This window comes from Vanellus vanellus (assembly GCF_965231255.1).
Source record: "Vanellus vanellus genome assembly, chromosome: 6".
Lineage (NCBI taxonomy): Eukaryota > Metazoa > Chordata > Aves > Charadriiformes > Charadriidae > Vanellus > Vanellus vanellus.
The window spans coordinates 51,702,328-51,724,913 of NC_138911.1; positions in this window are offsets into that span (position 1 = coordinate 51,702,328).

Genomic DNA, 22,586 nt, shown 5'->3' on the forward strand with positions numbered 1-22,586 from the left:
GAGGCATTGTTGATTATTGTAGAGGTAATCATGAAAAAGAAGGTGTATCAGGAGTACTTCCTTATATCTTATTTTTGCCTTCCATTAACAGACAGTTCGGGATCATCAGGTGCTCATATAAGCAAAAATCACATTAAAAAAAAGTTTAAAAAAAGTGTACAATTTTCACTGTAGACGTCAGCCTGCAGCTATTATAAATGAGTAATTTATAAGTGTCCAATTTCCAGAATGTGTATGGAAGCGCATTTAATGCTGATACAAAGACAGCTTGGATTTGTAATGAGGTTTTTATAGCATATTGTGCTAGGTTTAATGTAGGCATGTAGGTATAGCTTCCTCAGCAATCACTAAGGGTTGGTTGAGGGTGTTTTCTTTCTTTTGATTGTAAGTCTGAAAAATGTGCATTTAAATAGGACCCTAGATGAATTTACATAATTATTTCAAATCTGTCAATGTCTATTCTTTGGACATGATCACTCTGTAATGTATGGAGGCTACATTAGTTATGAGAGGTTTTTTAAACTGTCACAATGCTACCGAGATGAGAAAACTAATCCTGTGCTTAATGCATGGCTGGATCCTTCTGGAAAATTATGAGAGACATCCAAGGGAGAAAGGTCTACTTACCATAAAATGCATTTTCAGTGTATTTCTTCCCTTTCTTTATTTTATTTTTTTTTAAGCACATTTGCATGAAAACAAGATCTCTGGCTAAGGAAGCCCTTCCTCTCTGCACTCCCCCCACCGCCAGGGCCTTAGTATTTTAACATCCTCTTGCGGTGACTAGGGTCCAAATCCTGTCAACACTTACACACATTCTTAATCTTTCAAACAGACCCACTGATTTCCTTGAAGCAATCTACTGTGGTACAGTGCAGAACATGCATAAGTGTTTGCAAGACTGGGGCCCAGATGATCGTTTCCAGATGAGTGTGTGCTGTCAAGAGAGTGGTGGAACCAGCACTCCTGGAAGAACGAAACTTTAAGGAACTGAATTCAACCCAAGGTTATACCACCCAACAATATCTTTGCCTGGAAGAGCTAGAGAACAAGACAATTTTTGCCAGTGGATCTGAAGAGAAGCTAATGCTACACAGCCTCAGAGGAAACCTGAGAGAGACAAGAGCAGTGGTCTCACATGCAGACCAAAAGGGATTTCCTCCCTGGGATGCTGCTGCCCAAGATTGCAAAGCGGAAATGATTTATGTCCCTGTGGTATGAGCTGTGACTCCAGTCCTTATTGAAGGGCTCATTTTTATCTGAATCCACAGGCTACATTTTGGTATGGGGTTTTTGCCCTCAAAGAAAAACCACTGTAGTTATTGGATCAAAATTGTCAGCTTTTCTAGTGCTCTTTTTTCATGATCACAGTACCGGAGTATAGCATAAGCATCAAAAATGTTGATGAGGTACATTACAGTTTTTAAGTCTACTCCCTCTTCATTCAGACAGGACTTTTTCCTGTAGAAAAAGTACATCTGTTTACATTTTACTCTAAATAAGGAGAGATGGTTGGTTGTTTTCACATGCATCTCAGCAAAAATTCTAGAAATGGGCTGCATAGTCCCATGCGCTGGTGTATTTTACCTTGGTAGTTGAAGGTCCAGTGTAGTGGCAAAAGACATCCCATCTGGGGTGGTCACGATCAGTAAGGAAGCAATTCCTGGGATACCAAAGCCAACAGAAATTTAGGGAAAAAAAAAAAAAAAACAAGAAAGAAGAATCAGGCTTACTTTACTGGAAGGAAAAGTTGAAATGTGAAGAGGAGATAGTTGTGTTCCTCTGAGGGGTAGTTCTCATTTGGAATTTTATCACCAGAAGAAGTAGCCATTTTCGGCCCTGGAACAAATACACAAATACTCCCGAGCGCCAGATTTTGCTCAGGTCAGATACAGACCTGGAGAGAATAACATGAGACTTGGCAGTTTCATTACATTGCAGTGCACACAAAGCTCCAGTGCACCTTCTGATTCCCAGTCTACCATTCACTGTCAACAGAATTCAAAACCTCAAAGTAAAATTCAACCTAAACCACTGAGTTTCATCCGTTTCTGGGTTTAGTTGGGGTTTTTATATCCAGTTTCCAGCTAGATTCATAAGTCAGGCCATCATTTCCCAACTGAACTTCACCAGTAGCTCCCAGGATCTCAGTTAATCTCTAAATAGATCCTGACCTGTGGTTCAGGTTTCCCATGCAATACGGAATCAGGTGAATTTTTGTTGTGTGGCTTTGGGCTGTGCTGAGGGTCCTTCTCACAACGCTTCCTGTATGCACGTGCCTTCCTCATTCTGTTGTAACTACAACATCGCGCCGTTCTAGATAAATGGAAATAAGTACCGAGATTATTTTACGAAAAATTAGATACTGTTGTCTTCCTTCATGTCTTAGTTTATAACTGGCAGGTAACGTACAGTCTGGTTTACCATGCGGTTGCTGACCATTGCAAACACAATGTGAAGGAGGAACCTGACAAGTAAAGAGAAGCAAAAGCATGAAAAAGAATAGATTTTGATTGGATACTAAAACTAAGTAAACATGGCATGTAATTTATCAAAAGCATAAATACAAGCAATGCCAATATGTCTTTTTCCTCTAGAATGATATATTTTACCAGAGGGATATTTTAGATTTTTCACTTTGTGCCAAGGTAAGTTTAATACCTCTCTAATCTACAACATATGGGTCTTATGACATTACACATTATTTGCATCACCAATAAAACAGCTCATTAATCAAACATGCCACCATAACCTCCAACAGTATAAATTGAAAAATGTGCTTTTTTAATATTTTAAGTGGAATTATTTGCTTGAAATACTCTTTTTTGGTACAATAACCATTTGTTAATTTTAACGCTGGTCATGCATACTGACAATTATTATGTCTCAGTTTAACTGAAGTCTTCACTGGAATTAAAAAACCACTCTGAATACATTTATTTCCAAATTATCTGATGTGGTTTTATTTATTTTTTATCAGAGTTACCGTGCAAGTTTAGAATAGGATTATTGTGACTAACTAAAATCTATTCTTTGTGTAATTATATGATATTTTACTCAAGCTTAGTCAGTCTGTAGCAGAAATGAAAATCAAATTTGTAGACAAGTAGATAATTTTCTTTATAAAATCTCAGGTACTATAGTGAAACATTCCTGTGAAACAGTAAAATATATGCACTGTTCAGAATTCTCAGTTTGGCATTTGGCTTGTAACAATTTCAGAGTTTGAAAACAAGCACAAAAAATATTTCAGATACAGAATTTATCAGCATTTTAGCATAAACCACATCAACTTAAGACAATAGGAATGGCTTTTCTCTGGAACAGAAAAAGACAAGAGATCTGAAATCTGATTTTATTACCATGTTACAGAAAATGGATATTTAAATAATCATTTTGCATACATTTACATTAATCTGTCTGGCAAATGTCAGTGCCCGATGAACATGGGTTTTGTTGGTCTCCATTCAGAAAATAAAACCTGTCCCTTTGTCTACCAAAGTTCATCTCCAGTACTCAAATAGGGGCTGAGTCAAAAAGGACTTAAGCACAAGGTTGGCTTTGAGCACATTTGTTACGTCCTGTTTAAAACAATGAGAAAGTGAGGCTATGAGTAAGCATTTTCTAACCAGGAACAGTTTGTCAAATTGAAGGTATAGTTATCTTCATCATAGGCATTAGTTGTCAGTCATAAAAGTACATCCAAAGGAACATGGCTAATAAATATGGGAGAAGGCATTTATGTGGGATAATAAGTCTGTGAATAGCCATTAGCATTGTGGACTCCATTCGATATTTTCATTTTCACAACTCACACAATCTCTCTATTCCAGCCTCCTGCCTGCAAATCAAGCACAATACCATTCTACTTAGGGTGAAGTGAGACCAAAACATTCATGAGGCACTTTCAGAACCTACAATGAAAGGCATTATAAAAATCACAACATGTTGCTGCTATTTATTAGAAAGTACATCCCGTTAAACTCCCTAACACTTTCCATTAAAATTATTATTTTGAAAATAAAACATTATTCTCGTTAAGAAAGGCCAAGCTATTTTCAGCTAAAATGAGAACTAACCTTAAATTTCATTCACTGCTCACAGGGACTTTTAAATTTCAGAAAAAGTTCAATAACCTATTTTTATCGATTTCGGATGAGTCAGTTATAACCAACTGACAGCTGCTTCTTCAAATGCTTACATGTGTGCTCAGGTTTAGGAGGGTTTCCAGTGAGATTAGTTGCTCGTATAAATTTAAGCAACTACATCACTGTTTGTAGACTCAGAGTCTAAGAAATTCTTTTTTACCATTTCTCTGAACCTTTGCTCCAAATATGCTAATGATAAAAATCTCCTGCTGACTTTAAAGCAAAGAACTCTTTCTCAGAACTGTTATTAATTATTTTCCTGCTGAAAAATACTTCTAAACTCCCTGGATATTTTAATTTCAGAAGAATTCATCAAAAAACATATTTTCCAAAATATCAGAACAGGTATAACTGAGCCAGCCAAGAGAGGATATGAGACTGAAAAAGTGTGAAATTTACACTAGATGTCTACCCAATGTAAATTTTCATTAGGTGTCATGCTATCCAATTATAGTGAAATAATAAAATACACCCAAAGAGTGCGGTATTTTTTACCTCTGGGTTCTGCTGACATGCACAAGCTGTTGGAGTAATACTGTCACCAGCAACCCTTGATAAAAAATAGTTCTGTTTAATACAGTTGGGTGCAGTTCACTCTCTCTCTCTATTGTAAATATAATGCAGAATATCACCTGAGAGTCACTAAATTATATAACTGCTCATGCAAACCTCTACAATACCCCTAACAGCCCCTCGTAAATCTGGCATGTTTTGCTATTTCTTCCCTTTCTCAAGTATCCGGACTTGGGTGTATTTCTTTTCAAATACTTTATTTAGTTGTATAGATCTTTTTCTCCACTGCTGTCAGTCAAGTTACCATAAGGGTGAAGGTTCAGTACCGGTCGCTGTGCATAGCAGGAAAGTAAAACCTGCAGACAATACTTGCCATCAGCGAGAGGTAGCGCTGAGCTGCCTGCTTGACAAACGCTTCTTAAACCTAAACAAGGCAAAAAGGAACAAGCACAGTCTTTCAGAGAAACCAGTCAGTGGTAGTTTGGGTTTGAAAAGAAAGTGTGGGAGGCCAGCACTCTCAACTGAAAACACTTAAAAGTTTTGCTATTGTTCCTAAATAACAATAAAACACGTAATAAAATCCCTACCATATAGAAAAAATTAAATATTTCCCACAAGAGTTGATGGCACTTTCTGATAAAATTGGGTTTTTCCCATCAGAAAGTGCCAGTCCACCAAAAAAATACAGAAATATATCAATTTTCATGAACTTTGACCGAAACACAGGGAAGGTTACAATAAGTCAAAGCAAGGTCAAGGCTGCTAACAGCTCCGTTTTTCTCATTGCAAAAATTAATTATGCCATTACTGTTTTTCTCACAGCAACATTTTTCTTAAAATTCCTCTTTTTCTGACTGCTCAGGTGTGCCATAAACCAGATTAATTTCTAGTTGGGCTTTGGCCCTTCCAATTTTCTCCCTAAATAGCCTCACAACACCTTTGTAGTTCTCATGAGTGGCCTGCTCTTTCTTCCAAAGGCATAAACTCTCCTTTTTTCGCTGAGTTGCAACCATAGCTCTCTATTCAGCCAGGCCGGTCTTTTTCCCCAACCGCTCATTTTTCAGCACGTGGGGACAGCCTGGTCCTGCGCCTTTAAGACTTCCTTTTTGAAAAACATCCAGCCTTCTTGGACTCCTTTGCCCTTCAGGACTGCCTCCCAAGGAACTCTGTCAACCAGGCTTCTGAATAGACCAAAGTCTGCCCTCCAGAGGTCCAAGGTGGCAGTTCTGCTGACGCCCCTCCTTGCTTCACCAAGAATCAAAAATTCCGTTATTTCATGATCACTATGCCCAAGACAGCCTTCAACTGTCACATCCCCCAACAGTCCTTCTCTGTTCACAAGCAACAGGTCCACCGGGGCACCTTCCCTAGCTGGCTCCTTCACCAGCTGTGTCAGAAAGTTACAACCCCACACACTCCAGGAACCCCCTAGACTGTTCCCTCTCAGCTGTATTGTATTTCCAGCAGACATCTGATAAGTTGAAGTCTTCCATGAGGACAAGAGCTAGCAATCATGAGACTTCTCCCAGATGCTTACATTATATGTTATTTGTCTCTTCACCCTGGTTGGCACGGACTCCCACCATGATACCTGCCTTGTTGGCCCTCCCCCTGAATCTTAATGCATAAACATTCAACCTTATTGTCACCATCATTAAGTTCAAGACATTCATAACACTCCCTAACATACAGGGCCACCCAACCACCCCTCCTTCCTTACCTGTCCCTTCAGAAGTGTTTATAGCCATCCATTGCAGCACTCCAGTCATGCGAGTCATCCCATCATGTTTCTGTGATAGCAACTATGCTGTCTGCTGCACGACAGCCTCCAGCTCCTCCTGTTTGTTGCCCATGCCACGTGCATTTGTGTAGAAGCACTTCAGCTGGGTTTTTGCTGAGGGAAGCCCTAATTCCTATCAGGCCATTCCCAGGGTGTGATACTAGTTTTACAACTCTTAGTCAGCTGTGGTAAATTAAGTTATTTTTCTGCCACAGTCTAGGTGACTGGGTTAAAGAGAATTAAAGTGGCAGTTAAGAAACTGCTTTCTTTAAGACAAAACTACTTAAGTTTTCTTCCAAATACAGTCAGTGAAATACCTTAAATTCAGACATTACATCAGTAAAGGGGGGGGGGGAATCTGTAGACAGATCTCTGTTTCTAATTATTGCACCACCACCTACTGCTCACTTCACTTCTTCCCAGTATTTTTCAGATTCAAGAAATGTACTATTTTCTTCTTCCCTATCTATTGTTTTCAGAACTATTAAAATCTTGTCATACACTATCATACAACACTGCTGAAACTATTTCAGCTAACTTCATATGTTTAGTCTTGAGAACTCCTAGCAGATAAAAACAAACAATCAAAACAAGCTCTTGTAACAACGGTATTACCACCTTGTCAGGATTTTCAAGCATGAGTGGCTACATCTCACCATCATTTTGTAGAAGTGTACAAAATAGACCTGGAAGATCACGAAACCATCTAATCTACCCTTCTCACATCAAGATCAACCATATCTAAAGCATCCATCACCTTTTCCTCGACCTCGTTAAATTCCAGTTGTACAGACTTCATGTCACCTGAGACACATATTAATAAGAAAGTGCTAGTTCACTTCCTGGTTTTTTTCCCTTCTTTCTTTCTCTTGCTGTTAAAGAAAAGTCACAGCTGTTTGCACTAAGTGCCGGGATATGATACCAGTTTTAGTACTCTTAGTCAGCTGTGGTAAATTAAATTATTTTTCTACCACACTCCAGGTGACTGGGTTAAAGAGAGTTAAAATGGCAGTTAAGAAACTGCTTTCTTGAAGACAAAAGAAAGTTAGTGCCTTGGAAGGTATCCTGTTTGGCTGGAAAGCTTTGCTTATCCAAAGCAATTCTCCTTTTTGCTACCACCTAGAAGAGGGAAGCCTGGATTTAAGCTGTGTTGTTTGAGAAGTGTGTTGGTATTTTGACTGAATTCAAAACCTACTCATAAAATCTATTGTTCTCACAACCTTGATCAACATTTTATCAACGTTTATTCATCCTATCAAGACAGAATGAAACTGTCTCTCATCTGTCTCTCTGTACAAAAAATTTACATGTAGCCCTATACAATCGCAGTGTTTCCCAGTTCATTTTGGGCTCTTTTCAAAACTGTCCTTTGGTTGTGCTTTTTGGGAAGGGAAGGAAAGAGGGGAAGCCTGATAATGGGTTCCATGTACTCCTTCCAATCTGAGGCATTACTAGTCTTTGGTTACTGCCTCTTAACTCTATTCCACTGTGGAAAAACTCTCCCCAAATCAAGCAGTCTGTACCTTCCTTCATAAATATTCCCTTCTGTTCTCGGCACCACCCTCTGAAACATTACTCCTTTGTTTTCAGCCATTACTGCTTGTCTTCATCTTTTATATTTTATTTGTTCAAAATGTTTCTTCTGTAAAGAGGGATGGGTCCCACCAATATACAAGATGTATCTGCCCTTTATTCTACTGATGTATCGCATTCTGCCACCCTCATCATCCTTCTATCCAGTAAAAGTAATCGTCTGGGACCTTACAGGGGAGCTCCCCAATGGAAAAGAAAGTACTTACATGGAGTCTGAAGAGGTTGTTTAGTCTATCTGTTTACTTACATTTGTTAAATGAAGTAGTCACATAGCCTATAAAGCTGCTTATGAATCTCAGCCTAGTCTACTGTCTGTCAGCAAAGGAGAATTTCTTCCTCAGGGCTTGGCCTATCAGAGACAAAGGCAAGTTAACCTTTTCCCCCCCAACAGAGCCTCTTCCTGTACCCTCCTCAGCCCCAAACATTATTTCACTTAAGTATCTTCATAGCTGGTGGTGGAAAAGAGGTAACGACGGCGGACTTACCAGAGACAACCCTAGCAAGCAAGCAAGGGAGTTAATTACAAAAAAAAAAAAAATCCCCAAACCGAAACTAAGAAACATCATATCAGTCAGTGGCCAATACAATGTTGGTGAGCTCCTGGCTGCAACTCTGCTCTATGCCAAAATACATATAATTCTCTCCTTGTTTGTTAACTCTGCCTTTGGTTTTTCTATGCCAGTTCAAGGCCAATTAAGGCCATATATTTTAACAATGATGATTTTACAATCAAATATACAATGCATGAATTCATGGTGGCCAAACCCAAATGCACTCTCAAAGTGCTAACACTTAGGGAAATAGTCCAGAGGGGATTTTACCATAGTATTTATTATAGCAATGCCATAGATTCTGTTAGCAAAACCACTCCTGTGTCAGCATGTTCTGGAAAAAATAATAAAAGGAACTATAAATAAAATACATAAATTTAATTAAAGATTAAATCTGTAGGCAGAAACCCCTCCTTAAAAGGGACTATAAATATCGGTTTTGTTATTTTATCTTTGTGATGTATCTTGTTTTTCCCTCCAATTTATATTTTATTAATCTTCCTGCTTATTTACAAACATAATAATTATTCAAAAGATTAATGGATGGATTTACAAAATCACTGGATGCAAAGCTATCTGTCTAATAAGTAATCCAATCCTTGCTATAATAACTCTACAAAAACACACCACAGAGGCAATCAGATCAAAAAAGTGAATCTCCTACATTTTTTTGGTTGCTGCTTTAAAACAGATTTTTTTTTTTCCCATTTTGAAAGCAGGATAACTTGTTCTTGGCATACACAAAGAGTAACATTTAATAAATAAAACAGAAACATTTAAACATATATTATTGTTTTAATATAACTACTTACAGTTTTGAAATGTTCCCCATTTCCCTGGGCTGGGTTATTTCAACATCAGTTTGTCTTATGAGGTAATTCCATGCTTTCCTATAAGTTCCGTGAAAGGCCCTTATTTATGCTTGGGACAGAGACACATTACTATACGTGATCAAAGCTGTTGTTCCTACAGATCTCCTTAAATATCATTGTAGAACTTTCAGATACATGGCGGAAAACTTGAAATGCTCACTTTTCAGAAGACAGCCTGCACAGCAGGCAGCTGGGCATAGGGGATGTTTGGTGTCTCTGAAGAGCGTGTGCTAGGAATCCAAGGTGGCTACAGATTAGGTTCCTTACCTAAGGCAGGTGACAGGTATTGCCCTCCAGAGACGTCTCTCTAGGGACTAAAGGCTGTAGAGGACACAGAAGAATCAGGGGCCGAGACAGTAGCCCTAATTTTCAGTTAAAAAGACAGGGTGGTTTATATTGTGATCCCAGCATCAAAAGAGCAGTAAAAAGCAGCCTAAGAGAGGGGTGTGTCATGCATGTGTGTGACACCAGCCCTCTCATGGATGTTGACATCACTGTGGGGAATCTGAACCTGAGATTACCAGATGAACAATAACAGGCATTCAGTGATCTGGATTCACCTTCTGATGTCCATGGAGAAGTTAATGAATTGCTCAGCATCCTCTAAGCATCTACAAATGGCACAGAAATTTCAGGAGGACATTGACTCATCGAGGGTAGTCAGTAGGCAGGTGCTGGCAAATAAGCAAGATCCTTATTTAATTGCTTGACTTGAGGGAGACGACTAGGTAATGTAAAAGGCTTCTGAAGTCCTCGTCTCTTATTTCTCTTCACCCATACTGATGGTTAGAGTCCATAAGGACAACTGTGCATCCAAGATTGGTGTTTTGTTATCAAGGCTGAAACCTTATGCCGTCTTCCAGGTCTTTGATTTAAACATGCCGATGTGAGCTAGTCGTGGTCCAGACACAAGTGAACATAAGAGCTTGGTAGATGACAAGGGCAAGAATTTGGCATGAGAGACATCTTGCAGTGAGGCCTGGGCAAGGCTTAATGCTTAGACATACAGGGGAGAGCATGACGTGATAAATCTCACATATGTGAAAGAGTGCCATTGACTTTAGGGACCTTTGAAAACCTGAGGGATACAGGCAACAAATATGTTATAGAAATGTTAAATCACTGACAGGCACCTGCTCGCGTAGAGCAGCCTAAAATGTCTAAAACGGGAGATGAATCCCAGCTATGAAGCTTGAGCATGTGAATCCCAATCTTATCACTTCAAATAAAAGACCAATTAACTCCTGAAAGGCCTATCTTGTTAAGAGTTTTGTGGGTTTCTATAACAGAAATAAAAGTAGGACCTTAATTTAAGAGAGGGCTTATAGTTTTATTAATGGGATAATAAACAATGAAATGAGTAATGTGTTAATATGTTAGTTTGAAGTATGTACAGACAAGGTAATAAAGACGTTTAAGTATCCAATGTCCTTAAAAGATATTAGTGCAATCAGATTTTTGACATCACACATTTTGAGAAAAAGGGTCAAGTTTTTATGTTAATTCATTATGTTAATTTTAAAATTAAATTTACCATCTGACAGATAGAATAAGGTATTTTAAGTATATTATGGACTGCATAACCTTAAATAGCTAAGAAGCGAGTAATGGCCCTAGATGTCTTTAGGAGCTAGCAGTGCATGGTTGCAGGAGAGGGGAGGAGCTGAGAGCAGTTTTCCCAAATAAAGCTTCTGATATCTAGCTCCTGCCACGTCAAGGAGTTTTTAAGCATGATAAGAAACTGAAAGTTTCAAATTATTACTTAATTTTCTAAACAAAGTGGGAAATTGCACATTGTTTCTTTCTCTTGTCCAAGTACACAATACTTGCTCTAATAACTTCAATAAGTTTAATAACTTCCATTTGAATGTTTTGATAGGCATACAGGTATTTAACCAATGTGTTGGTGGTTGTTTTCCACCTAACAGTAAACTGATCCTGTTCTCATTTGGTGAGAGAATGTGCCCAGCAGTATATGTCTTGATGCTAGTCACTGCACCATGGCCACAGCGCAGCTGTATCCGAGCTTGCCCTGAGTTAATCAGTTCAGGACCTGCCAGCAGTTTACCAGCGACAGTGTGGAGCTCGGCACTAGCAAACAGTCCAGCCATTTGCCCTGCAGGAGTGTTTTCCAGGTAAGATCCAGGCTGTCAAAGCTCTTGGCTTTGGAGCTAGTTAGCTGAAAATGCATCACTGCAGCTATACTGTACTGGTATTATTAGGCACGTGTCCTCTTAGGAGGAGGTCCCTCTGATCCTCTAAGAAGTACACCAATTGTATTAGCTCTGGGAAAAACTCCCAGTTAGAAAAAACAAAAAAAATCCTCTGTGCTCTTACTCTGTTAAATTAGGGAGGTGTGAGAGGAATATCCCATATCAAAGGCTGCAGCAGAAAGAGTAGCAGAGGATGGCCGTTCCTCTTTCCACTATCCCATTCCCCTTTCACAGCGCCCTCCCAGACTACAATCCCGTCTCCCCAGCCCTGATAATCCTTGAGGCCTGCTGTACAAAACACGCTCCCCTCCCTCCAGCGGTCAGCCCTCTCCTCTCAGCCTCTCCAGCACCTGCCAGCAACTCCACACAGATCCTTTCAGCAGGGAGCATTAAGCAAGCAGCGAGTTTTGCCAGATCCTTCAGACTGTTGCCCAAAGAAAGTGGCATTAGTTTTACAACTATCAAGTCACGTGTCTTTGGTATCACTCTGATGTACAAACACAACATCCTTCACAAGAACATCTAGAGCTCTGACCCCTCTCACGCTTTACCTGACAACAACTTGACCTACCACGCTTTTTGCTCTGCTATTCAGATCCATAAATATTTTATTTCTCTCAACAGAGCAACAACACATCTTCATCTCAGGCTAGGTTTTATACAGGGACAGCATGTATCACCATACCTTGTGCTGAGCCTGAGCTGGTAAGCACGGCATGAGAGTACCACTCACGCGTGAGAAGGGACAGCACCTTGCATGTGGTTGACAGCAGGCGCTGGGGCAGGATGACACCACACTGCCACACTCCGCCAGTGCACAAAAGCATTTGAGCACACACAGCAGTCAAAGCTGAGGTGATACAGGGACTGTTAGTGTCATACATTTAGGTTAGATACTCTAAAGCTAGGCTGCAGCTGAAGCAGAGATTTGAAAAACATAATTTTGGCTTACAGACCTAAATTGCTTCCAATAACTATATCAGATGTCTAGACCTGGGCTTTAAAACGCAAAACTCTCTCAGCTATTTTAGATTACTGTTTGCCCAGTGCATTTGGTTTTGCAGTTGTAGTCTGAGGTGTCTACAGTTAGGAATAGCAATATTTACCATAGACCACAGAAAGCGTGGCTGTATGGGCCCTCAAACAATCATCCTTTCTCCAGCTTACAGAGGCATCCTGTGTACTTGCATCATTACTGACAGATGTTTTCCTAATTAAGGCCTCCAAGGATATGAATGCCATATCTTTAGGCAATCCATTCCAGTGCTTCACTGTCCTTTTTACTGTTTTGATTTGTTTTTTTACCTAATGGCTAATCTGGATTGTTCTTGTTGAAGTTTAGTACTTATCCCATCTATAGTGGAGTGTAGAGCCTTTTGGATCCGATTCACTTTGATTTCTTAAACAGCAAAACCAACAAAATAGCAAATAAGCTCGTGAAAAGTTGTGAATGATATTACATCCCCTGTTAATCAGATCTTTGGAAAAAAAAGAAAACACTTTTGGCAGCATATACCAGGTTTTAAGTTCTCTGACATGTTTGTAGAGAGATGTGTTTTCAACTCTTTCATCCCCCAGAAAAATTCCAGATTTACAATCAACTCCGCAGAAGCTGAGTAGTGCAGTGTCTCCACATGTGGTAGGTGTTTGCCCACTTTCTCTCCATCCTAAATGTTAGCAGAGCACAGACTGAAAATGTTTTTTCATATTTACAGTCATAGCCTTGAAAAAAAAAAAAGCCATTGCAGCTCTTATAGTAATAAGATAGAAATGCAAGTTACCACAACTGCTTTACATTCTTGTTTCTAGTCTAATGAGCTGCTGGAAAATGTAAATGTGAATGATTAGGAAAAGAAGTAAATAGCTAGTTGAAATAAGCACAGTATTGTTAAATTACATGTTGATACTCACACAGGGACTAAAACCCACTGTTTTCTACAGTGTGGAAGGACAAATTGAAGAAATTCAGCTAATGCCTGTTAGTTAGGAAATATCTCTCTACTATGATTAAATGGTGTGGATCATTCCATCAGACATGAGATGGATTCCATTCAATACAATTAAACATTTACCTTTCCCTTCACCCTCGTCATTAATATAACTGTCTGTCATGCTGAAATGGCAGGGTTATAAACATGCAATGATAGAGTACCATGAGGTGCCTGTATCTATCAAAGAAATAGCGCAGAAATCGATAGCATAGAGGAGGAGGATCCTGGGAATTCTACGAGTGGATGCAAGAAACAGATATCTGCAGGTACATCAACATTCTCGTGTCTGCCCAGTGACAGATTGTTTCAACACTACTAAAGTGTTTCCTTTATTGCTTTTCCTCCCATAGCGATAATGCAAACATCACTCAGGAGACCTTGTACATGTTCCACTTAAATATTTGGGATTGTAACTACTGGAAAATGCGTTTCCCACCCACCTTCTTAACCTTCTGAAGTCACTTGGTTTTCACAACTGAGTAATATAATATCTGTTCTGCAGGAGATATAAACTCTTTAGCCTCAAAGTCACTGACAGTAATCAAATTCACTGGAGTACACTGGCTATTAATTACCCAGGTAGGAAAAAGTACAATGTGATGCATCTGAGAAAGCAAGCCAAGTAGCTGTGACTTATGACATTCCCAAAACAAAAATGTAGCTTAAAGACTGAAGCAATGGGAAGCTGTCGTTACAGTTCTGTGAAGTCAAAGACAGCAATATCCCTGTGAATAATTAGGTAGAATTTTGTTCTTAATATTTTTAAAATGCATAATAATAAAGACACCTTCTCTTTTATTGCTCTAAAATTGGAAAAGCCACACAAATTTTGTGGGCAGATGATGTAATAAAACTGTTAAATTAGATCAACTCAATAAAAAAAAAAATAAGGTTTTTAGTCAATCTGGAATTTTCAAGATTTACAATTTTTTACATTAACTGAAAACTTCAAGGAAATGCCACTTTGACCCAAAGCATTGAAATTCTTCATTTTAAAAAAGTGAAAACAAGAGGCTGGTACTATTTCAGAACTTATTTTTTAGGGTGAGAGCAGTAAATTCGTGAAAAAGTCAGTTCCTCAAGAGCAGTTCCAGTATAACTAATTGTCATTTTCTAAAATAAAATTACTCTGTTAGTCGTATTCGGAGGTATAAGAAGCACAGAACCAACCCTGAAACTCTGCCGGGCGACACAAAAGAACCACACAAAGGTATCGTAGGGATACAAAACACCTTAAGTGTCACTAACTGAAAATGAGAGAAGAGATTGGAAGAGCAGAGGCCAGCCTGGTGAACAAGCATATGAATTAGGTTAGCCGGTAAATCCACAAAACAGGCACAGGTTGTGGTTTTTTAATTCTGTACTATCCTGTTGCTATGCAAAGTTTATTTACCTAAAACATTCCTGTAACTCCCCACCTTCAGGCGAACAGTTTTGGAAAAGGATCCTTACTGCTGAACTACAGCAAGAATGGGAAAACCTAAGTGATTTTAAAATGTCAATCACAAGAGAGTAGTAAATATGCTTATACCAAAAAGACTGCCATTAATTTTAATGAGATTTTCTCAAGTGGAACATTTACAGGATTCAGTCCAACAGCTAAAGTGTAGCACAAACTGCTGTCGGTAATAATATTAAATTTTTTCTCTAATATTGTTGTACTATAAAGTAATTATAGGTGCATTTGATGTGGAAGTGATAGCTCTAGCGTTTACTTACTTAATCTACAGTATGTTCAAGTCTAGCTATCCACCTCATCTACTGGAGCTGCTGGGATGCATCCAGGACACATTTGATTCCTCTGCCTGAGTGGGATTTTACCTCTGGATCACATTGGTCATCCTCCTTGTCATCTCCAATTCTTTTTTTCTGTGAACCAACATAATTTCAGATTAATTGCTCGAGGAAGAGAAACGGTGAAAGAGATTCTACCTTATCCATTGAAAAGCTGGAGAACTAACAGATTGTTCTCTTGATGCTATGAAATACAGCAAGCCACTAAAAGCAAAATATTAGCTGTCTGCCCTTGCCTTCTGACCTTTCAAACAAAAAAACCACATACCTGAGAACCAGACAGAAAGATCCAGCCCTCCTTGTGTGGAGGCCAAAACACCTTCAAGGCTCCACTTCAGCAGAGGTGTGTTATCACCCAGGCCTCACTATGCTCTCACTTGGTAAAACCGGAGCTAAATCCTATTGCCAGACATGGTCTGAGCAGTTAAGGATCTTCTGATAGGTCCAGAGGCATAAACTTGAATGCAATCAAGTTTTCTGATGAGTAAAATTTCTGATTCTTCTATGCACTTTGTCTTTGTTTCTGTATGATAAAAGGAACGTTTTGTGAGAATTTGCAGGCTCTTGAAAAAAGAGTCCAGACAAGTCAAGAAACATGTAGCTGGGGAGTTAAGTACGAAGGGGACCGTACAAAGTTTGTCAGTCCAAGGAGACAGAGTCCTATTACCTCCTTTCTTCCTCTTCCTATTACGAACAGAGTGAGCTGGTGACATCGACCACTTCCAAAATCCCATCTTTACAATCAAAACTTTACAGCGAATTATGCTGGATATTAGAGATAGAAATAATATAGTCCTCTATGTATAATGAACTTTATTTTTTAATATTATTTGACCTGCAGTATCTGCTCACTAACATGGAGGTTTAAATGGGAAGGGTTTTTTTTCACCACAGTCTGTTTAATTGTTTGAACAGACTTAAATCACCTCTTCCCTTGGTTACACTTTCATAGCACATCCACTTGTCAGCTCACTGAAAGGTCCCTCTCAGATTGGCCAACATGAACACAATCAAATCATATGGGGGAAAAACTAAAAACAAAATGCTGAACAAAATAAAAGACCTTTCCATCACGCAATTGTGATTTAAATTTGTATGTATCCAAATATTTCCTTTGGTAAAGCTTTTCACAGTCCCACGTGCAAGGCAGCAATCAGCTGTTAACAGGAGATAAATTTAAGAATGGAAAATCATAACACACATTCCACCTGCACATTGGCTTTAACACAAACATCAATCATTTTCCAAGGTAATTAGTATTGTGTTTGCCTGCAGGGACCAGGTGAATGAAAAGGGTAAGATTTAATGCTCTATGCAACATTCATAAACACATGCACATCCACACACATGCGCGCACCCACAGCAAAGAGTTTGTTCACTGCTAAAGAGCTTGTTGTGAAAGCTCCCTGTGAATGTGACAAATCTCTTGAGAAAAATTTAAAAACTAAAGAGCCGTATACCGATCGCATTTATACAGAGGCAAACCCAGAATAACACCACTAATGTCCACACCATTTCTCAAAGTTCACACAGAAGTAAATGAAATTTGAATCTGGCTTAAAGTCCTTGCCAAGTTCTCAGGCAACAATACTTTCTTGATTAAGCAACAGACTCTGAAGAACAAGGAGCTATTGTCCAAGTAGCTGGCAGCAGCCTGATTAATAATAGCACTAGCGGACATCTGAGACATGCTAAAAGTTATTGAATTCATTAAGCTAAATTCTGTTGCAACTTGAAATCACTAGGAGTCTTGCCACTGATCACTGTTTAGGCCAGCCTGTCATTATTTCCCTTATAAAATGGGCAATAAAGCAGCAGTGCCAAAAAAAAAAAAACAAAAAAAAAAACCCAAAAAAAAAACAACATTGAAAACCAAACTTGGACAGAACCTTAGGAAATACAAAAGTTGTGAACTTCATTTTAGAAGTTGAGGATGGAGAGCAACCCTAATAGAAATCAGAGTGACAAGACTTATGCTACAGTTCATCAGATACCCTTAACCCCAATACACTATTAGTTATTATAGTAATATAGTCACAACTGATGGCTCTAGTCTTTGCAAACTATTTTTTATTTGTTTTCAAGACACGCACGTACACACAAAAGTCAAATGAACAACTCTGTGATCCCCCAGTCACATTAGGAGATTCTAGTATCATTTTTGAGTCCACGCACAAAGGAAAAATAAAACAACTTTCACTATTGTAACTAAGCTTAAAACATTGGAAAAGGATATGCAAGGCAATACTTGGTGGCACGTATATGATTAGAAGGATGTCAGATAAATATTTTTAAGAGTTCCTATAGTTTTCATTCCTGTTCCTCCCTTTCCTTTTTTTTTTTTTTTCCCTTTTGCTGTTGTTCTAACTGGAGTCACAGATGGTTCCTGACCTGAAAACTATTAGAAACAAAAGACAGGATCCCACCATACATCTACTTTCTAAAACACATCTCATCCAACTGGACACGTTTCTGGTGCTTGCTCTGTGCTCACAGCAGGTGTACAACTTCCAGAGGCACTAGCTGGAATGAGGACAGACTATACCCACATTACTGGTTAGAGAACCAGATACTGTTATATCTTACTTTGCTAGAGGTGCTAATTACATCCGAACACAGGGAGAACACAAAAATACCTGTGAATGTCCTCTTTGCTGTGAGTTACGGGAGGATTTTTACGTACCTGCCCGTGTCAGCAGCGCTCAGCTGTAGGATTTCCCGGGGAGCGGTACAGATACGTACCTCCAACGCAGAGCCGCAGAAGCTGAGGCAGCGGCGAGGAAGTGATTTGCTGCCTATCGTGCAGCAGCTTGGTGGCTAGATGCAGGGAACCTAACGCAGTCGTGATTATTATTGCTGTGACACTGTCACTCAGGTTATGCCCTGTGCTAATTCAGAAGCTGAAAATTAACCCGGCTGTTAAGAAACTCCCATACACGCAGCACCTGCTGCTGCAGAGCAAAACACGGGCTGTTCTTAACACAATAAGCTTTGGAGACAAAGGCCAAGGAAGCAGAGGGTTTTCTTGCCCTCCTGACAATGCCACAGCCTGAAAATAAGGAAGATTTGCCCTTCAGCTGTTGCTCTGGGATGATATAGAATAGACACCAGAGACTAAACCAGGGAGACTTTCCACTGTTATGCTGTAAATGCTCTTTTCAGGTATAACGGAAAGAAAACAGGTTGGCCAAGTCAGAAGGCAAAGAGTTGGTGTTGCCTGAACAAATTGAACCTTTTTTAGGGGTACCTGAGCTAGTGCTAAAGTGTGAGAAGCTGTACGGCCCCACTCTTCTGGCAGTCTGTCTAGACTAACAGGCAGGCTAACAAAGCTGAGAAGAAGAGATTAAACTGCATTCAATACCAAAATGAATCGTTCAGGGATAGTTCTACGTCTACACACCACCACCATTGGAAGAAAAAATCAGTGGTGGAGAAAATTCAACCTGGAGAAGGTGGCAGAAGGTCCTCCTGTTCACTTGCAGCATGCCTGACAGCTGCTCTGGAAAAGGTTCTCCACGACTGGTGTGTTCCCAGCTCCTGGTCCTTGCATGTTATTATTCAGCACCCAGTACAGGAACCAGCAGGTGGAGTAGAAGAGGACAAAGAAACTGGGACTGGGAAGCGTGTGACAAGGGTGAAAAAGGTCAGGCGAGGAGATCAGTGTAAGCAATGACCAGAAAGGAAAAGCAGAGGTTTGACCAGGATTTCAGGCGTGCACTGGCTGACTGACTGCCTCAAGACAAGAAGCTGCTGGAAAGAGAGGAAACTGCACAAGGAGTTTGAAGCCTGGGGCTGAGAAACGTCGTTGGGGAAGGGGGCAGCAGCAGGGTGGAGGGAGAGGAAGAGCAACTGCATAAGGAAATAAGAAAAGAGATAAGAAGCTAAGCTAGAGCCTGGTTATAGAAACAGAGCAGGGAGAATGTGAGTTACCATCACACACGTTGCTTTACTTCCAGTACTTCCTCATGTGGGAGCCAACAGTTTTGTAATTTATGCATCCTTTTAACCCCCTTGGAGGTCTTGTGAAAAATAAATTCTGCACAAATGAGGTCACTTTTCCCTTCCTTCCAGGGCTCAGGCTGTTACTAGTTTATTCTTTCCCCCATGCTGCGGATGACCCAGAAGAAATGACAGCTATCCAAGAGTGGAGAGTGTCTAGCCTTTGCTCTTGGGCTTGGTCAGCTTGCAAAGATACTGATGATAAATTCAGAAATTCTAAGAGAGATCAGACACAGAAATACATTTATTCAGAAGCAGTATTTCTCACTTAAAAATCAGGCACGGGTGATAAGGAGACTGTGTGTGGAGGATTTTTGTTTGTTTTCTTTTCTTTTTCTTTTATGTTTCTGTTCTTGAAGAAATCTTTGGAAAACAGCAATTTATTCAGAGCCTGTCACATAGCTGACTGGCTGCTGCTGCTATCAGGACGTACATCTTATTTCTGTTGAGCTGGTTTGACAGACACTTGTAAGGTTTCTCTGCTTTATGTCTCAGCTCCAGGAGACATCCTTAGAGAAACAGAGCATTCTATCTATTACACTTGTGGCTAACAGATTATTATTATATGTTTCTTATCCCAAACCATCAATACTCGGCAGTCTGTCCTGAACCGCACTGCTTACATTTCTTTCTCCTGTTTGCTAGATGAGCTTTGCCCTGTTATTAACTTCATTCTTCTGCACATAAAGCTGACTGGTGAGGCTCTCGGGGACATCACTGTCAAAATGATTTTTCAATAAAAAACATTGTTTCTGCAAAATTGAAATTCTTTGCTGGGAAAATGGAATGAGAGCCCAGCTCTCAGCAGCCTCAGGGGCCAGCATAGCTCATGGGATCTGTCAATCCAGAAATGGATGTCCGCATTCTAGCTCAAGGGTCAGCCGTCACTACACGGTATCCTATAATAGGAAGTATTGGGTGGGAGGTGGCAAGGAGGTAAACACACGAAAACAAGAAGGATCAAGGGATGTGCAGATTATATCTCTGTAGGACTCTGCTGCACCTTCTGAACATGCAGCTTGAGATTAAACCTTCAATAAGGTGAGATTTCAGCACTTTTTAACAGATGTTTTGGGTATGAAGGAATCTGTGATCTAACTTCAAACTATTTGACTATATTTTAATAATGGTAATATGGTGCCACTAAGCCCTGATATATCCAAAGTGCAATAGCTCAAACTGTGTACTATGCAAGCATGGTCATATGGCTTTAAATCAAAGCATGGTCTTGTCTTGCTTACATATCCTTTGTGAAGCAAAATACATTCACTAGATACATTTTTAACCTGTTTATGATTAAACCAAATCCTCAAGTCTTTTCTGCAGAGCAGAAATTATGGCTTTACATGTCTGACTTGAGCCTCAAATGGATTATGATCCTCATGGTCTCACCCTCCAGGACCCTATAAGAAATTGTCCTTTTACGTGCTTCAGAGAGTCAAATGGGGTCAAGGCAAAACCCAGGCAAAAATCTTCACTGTGGCCTCACCTCTGTTGAATCCCCTCTGACAGCACTGAAAGTCACAGCAAGAAGAACTACAGTCAACCTCAAGGAGGCCAGTGCTCCTTTGTAACCAAGTCCTTCATTTCCACTGGTTTAACAGTGCCCAAGGAGCCTCAGTCCATCCTCATGGAGACAGACAGACAAGAGCCCATCTGCAAAGCCAGCCAAGCCCCATGAGAATGGCATGTTATTTTGCCCACTGCAGACAGAGGTAATCAAAGGAGATCATCCTATTTATTCCTCTCTCCTTATTTAGACTGAGAGCTTTTCATAGCAGGGAGGTATTTTGTTCATGTTGTATAAGCACAGGGTGTATTCGAGTCACTTTTCCTGTGTGTTACACCAGTCTTTTCTTCCTCTAAGCTTTCATCCCTGAAGGAGGTCCTGTCAAGCTCAGGGACAAAACGCTATGTCAAGGAAGCTTGAATAACTGCTTTGCTTTGCTTTGCTTTTCCTGGGCTGCTGCTGTGTTTGACTCACAGGCACATTTTAAATAAATGATTAAAAAAAATTGCAGTTATGTTTCCTAAGAATTAAAGAAAGTAATAAGTGGCTTTCAGAATTTTGTTCATCCACTTTTTGTAAGGCATGGAAACTTAGCTGATGGTGTCCTTGAGGGTACCCAGAACATACCAAGACCCCAGAATATTCTCCTGACAAAGTCTGGGGAAAGGAAAAGAGACCAAAAATGTGGCTGGAGCTGCATGGCTCCCTCCACCTTACAGTTACCACCTCTCGATTCTTCTCGTGGCTTGCCCCGCACTCCCAAGCAGTCACGCACAGCTTCTTGTTTTAGGAAGTGCATGGCACTAGCAATGCAAGCATAGTTTCGCCAAAGTCAGGTTTACTGAGGAGGTCAGCTGGCAGTGCAGCTGCCCCTACCCCCTACCCCCCCCCACACACACTCTCTCGCATTCCCAATGGGTCACACGAGTAGTGACCACACGCACTATTTCACCCAGCCTAGGCTTAACATAACAACTAACCTGACTGCCAGAAGAAACAGAATTAACACTAAGGAAAAAGTTACCCAAAGCCACAATACCTGGATTGTAAATGCTGCTGAATCTACATTTTCCCAAAGTGTAATGTTTGCAACAGTAGAAAGGATAAAAAAAAAGCTGGTTACAGTATTGTGGCACACCCATTGCTCCCCAGCTACTATGCCTGTTCCAACCATTAGCCATTTTTTGTTTTTTGAACCTCAGTTCAGCATTTCTGTTGGTATTACTAGTGCTTTTTATGTAGTGGATTTTTTCCTACAGGACTGTCTCTCTCTCATTTATTTCTCAAAAATAAATTTGAGGCCTGTATAACATCTCTGTGGGGTGTGGTGCGTAAGAAACTTTGTCAAACTTGTGCCAGAAGCCGAAAGTGCTGTCAGGCAGGGAATGCTGGAAGAGATGTTATGTGATCTCCATGCTACGGTTGCTGAAATCAAGCCTAGTCTGGCAGAGTCCTTCTGTGCCCTGGCACAGATTTCCAGCCCCACCCTACCAGAGAGGATGAGGCACACTAGCCAAAAAATGGTCACTTGCAGTAGTCTCACCTCCTGTCCCTGAAAAAAACAGGCCTTGAGTCTCTTATCTCCCCCACACATATTAGCAGGTACTTTGATCATAATTTCC